Raw genomic sequence first — 3,641 nt, 5'->3', positions numbered from 1 at the left:
ATCTCCACAAAGGCATGAGACGTGTTCGAAAATAGTGTTTCGTTTTTATCTTCTACTAGTAGACAGCGCCCCAAGACAGCCACTAATCGCACTCACAACACAACACTCCAAGCGGAGAAAATCTCCGACGCGGCCGGGAATCGTATGACAGTTATAGGTACGACTGGAGAAACAACGCTTGGCGCTTCTCCTCAGCCCACACTTTCAGCAACCAAAGATCTCCACAAAGGCATGAGACGTGTTCCAAAATAGTGTTTCGTTTTTATCTTCTACTAGTAGACAGCGCCCCAAGACAGCCACTAATCGCACTCACAACACATAAATTTCATATTAATTCTTATAAAGGCAACTGATGATCGACGTTTAATCATCTGAAACGTGTAGTAGAAATAAGAAACACTGTGACTGGCAATAGCACACTTTTTATTTCAATCGATATAAGTAACTAACATAAAATGTTCGCATTTAAAATGTATGAAAATCTTAAATGGCCGGTGCTCGCACTGTTGACACAATGTTTTTCACTAAAAACTCCTTGAAAAACTCTAAGTAGTTCCTGTCAGAAAAGAAACCTTTCAGGGCAGTTAAATCGTATTGGATGTATCGGTACGCATGAACTGGGTGTAGCCTTTTGAAGTCGGTATACTCATTTTGAATTGCTTTATGTTGCCGGCCGCTGAGAGCGAGCGGTTCTAGGCGCTTCAGTCCGCAACCGCGCTGCTGCTACGGTCGCAGGTTCGAATCCTGCCTCGGGAATGTATGTGTGTGATGTCCTTAGGTAAGTTAGGTTTAAGTAGTTCTAAGTCTAGGGGGACTGATGACCTCAGACTTTAAGTCCCATAGTGCTTATAGCCATTTTTTGAATTGTGGTACACACAGAATGAGTCAAATAACTAGCACGAGCGTCCAAACATTCCACGCTTTAACTGCGAATAGAACATTACGAAAACCTGATATCCAGATACAATTTTCACTCTGCAGCGGAGTGTGTGCTAATTTGAAACTTCCTGTCAGTTTAAAAACTGTGTGTCGGACCAGGTCTCGAACCTGGGTTGTTTGCCTTCCACAGAAAAGTGGTTTACTGACTGAGTGGTCCATAAATGACTCTCGGCCCGACCTCTCAGTTTTACTTCCACCAGTAGTTCATCTCTGCCTTCCAAACTTCACAGTTCTGCATACCTTGCGGGACTAGCACTCCTGGAAGAAACGATACTCCGGAGACACGGCTCAGCCAGCCATGTTTCAAATCATCCCCACATTCCACTGCACTGTGAAAATTCATTCTGGAAACAATCCTCGAATTTCTGGCTATGCTACGTCTCCGTAGTATCCTTTCCTCCAGGAGTGTTAGTCGCGCAAGGAGTGCAGGAGAACTTTTGTGTTATTTGGAAAGTGGGAGATGGGATACTGGCGGAAGTAAAGCGGTGAGGGTGGATCGTGTGTCATGCTTGGACAGTTCAGTCGGCAGAGCACTTGCTCTCGAAAGGAATAGGTCTCAAGCTCGAGTCCCGGTCCAGCACACAGTTTTAATCTGCCAGAAAGTCTCAAATCTTGATATATTGTTTTTGTTGTTGTTGTGGTCCTCGAATTGAAAATCACTAGAACAGTTGCAGGTAATGGAGTAGGTTTTGATGGTACAGACGCCAACACTCTGGATGGAGCCGACATTGAGAGAGGAATGAAAATACTGACGGACGAGTCAGTTCGCCGTCAGCGCAGGCGCATCCCCGGCACGGCGCCGCCTCGCTGGCACCTGGGCCGCCACTTCCGCCCGTCCGAGCGTCAATATCCGATAACGGCGGCGGCCGCGGCCGCGTTCCCACGCCGGGCCGGGGCGCCTCTGGCCACGCCGCAGCCTCACCGTCACCGAGTTACCGCCGCCTCTCCCGATAACGTACTGCCTTTCGTATGGCGGCTCTCTGACCTGGCAGTCCCGTAACCAGTTGTCGCCGCCTGTCTCCTGCCGTGTGAAGCGTTCTTTCCGTCCGTGGCGTCGCGCGAAACCACAGTCGCGGGCGCGGCCTCGGCCAGTAAGGCGCCCGGGGTCAACTATGCGGCATGCTGCTCCGCGAACTAATCAGAAAAACTTTTACTCGTGGACCAAACTGCTGAGGTCATCGGTCCCTATGCTTGCGCTCTACTTAATGTAACTTAGACTAACTTAAGCTAAGGACGACACACACAGATGCCCGAGGGAGGACTCGGAGGCCTCAGACCGCGCAGCTACCCAACGCGGCAAACGTACCATGAAATCACCACCCCCGCCCTAGAGGGCACACAGATTCTGCAGCCCTCTTTGGCTGACGTCTGCCTTCTGCGTTTCGCGAGCTCCAGACGGCTCCGCGAAATTATTTAGTTCAGACCTTTCCGCTAGTCAGAACCAGGCATTTTCATTCATTTCCTGCTACCACACAAAGCGCTTCTGTAAGGTGCTGCATCCTGGCGGCACTTTCAGAAATTGCTCAGCCACAGATGTTCGAAAAAGCACTCTGTCTTCAGGCCACAAGTGGCCCATAGGGACCATCCGACCGCCGTGTCATCCTCAGTTGAGGATGCGGATAGGAGGGGCGTGCGGTCAGCACACCGCTCTCCCAGTCGTTATGATGGTTTTCTTTGACCGGAGCCGCTACTGTTCGGTCGAGTAGCTCCTCAATTGGCATCACGAGGCTGAGTGCACCGCGAAAAATGGCAACAGCGCATGGCAGCTGGATGGTCACCCATCCAAGTGCCGGCCACGCCCGACAGCGCTTAACTTCGGTGATCTCACGGGAACCGGTGTATCCACTGCGGCAAGGCCGTTGCCGATGTTCGAAAACACCGGCCGTATTAGGTTAGATACTCATCCTTTAAAATTAGCCTTCTCGGCTCGGACAACCACCCATTTAGGACGATTACGAAAGACCGCCCCATTATCTTCAGGGCGAACAAAAGCCCGCTACCCCCTGTCCAAGGCAACTACATTAGCATTCGTCTGTAGCACCAAATTTAAAAATCTTATTTTTCTTGCGTACTTTGCATATCGCCTGCGTTTCGCTTCAATCTCGGCTTCACTTCAGACAAATACTTTCGAAAAGATTTCGTAACACTTCAATTTGTATTTTTAACAATGTATGAAAACAGACATTGGTGACGATCTTGCAGCTGTACTGAATTTATGACATTTATTTGCAATTGCGGAATCTTTCTGACATTAGGTGAATCAGATATGAAAACATTAATTACTGGTTTGTGCCGGACAGAGATTACAACGCGGATTTCCCGCGTGTGGTGAGCGGTAGCATTAGACAATAATGTCTATGAACCCATCGCTCGCAACTTTACTTGGATTCCCGCCTCAAGATTGCGAGGAGTCAGACGTATTCAGCGTTAGTATTATCATCATCATTTTGCCCGTAAGTGTTTGTAATACTTACTTTTAACAATGTCTGAAGAAGTTTGGATGTTTAAGGCGACCACTCACTATAAGCAGAAAAGCCCAGTTCATGTCCTGCTCCGACACAAATTGTCATATGTGATCAAAATGTGATCTTCCACAATTATGAATAAATTTCTGAACCTTAAATTTGTATTAGATGTTAACAAATTTCTCTTTTACAGGAACGCATTTCTTTCTATTACCTGTCTGCATTTTGTACCCTCTT

The 3,641-nt window shown here is 48.1% G+C and overlaps 1 pseudogene; it reads right to left on the bottom strand.

Annotated features, from left to right (window-relative positions):
• Positions 1-2,686: 2,686 nt before the first annotated feature.
• Positions 2,687-2,803, bottom strand: LOC126254312 (5S ribosomal RNA; annotated as a pseudogene).
• Between the last annotated feature and the right edge of the window lie 838 nt (positions 2,804-3,641).

This window comes from Schistocerca nitens, chromosome 4, assembly GCF_023898315.1.
Source record: "Schistocerca nitens isolate TAMUIC-IGC-003100 chromosome 4, iqSchNite1.1, whole genome shotgun sequence".
Classification (NCBI taxonomy): Eukaryota; Metazoa; Arthropoda; class Insecta; order Orthoptera; family Acrididae; genus Schistocerca; species Schistocerca nitens.
The sequence above is the reverse complement of the archived record's forward strand: the minus strand, read 5'-3'. Positions and strand labels throughout refer to the sequence as shown.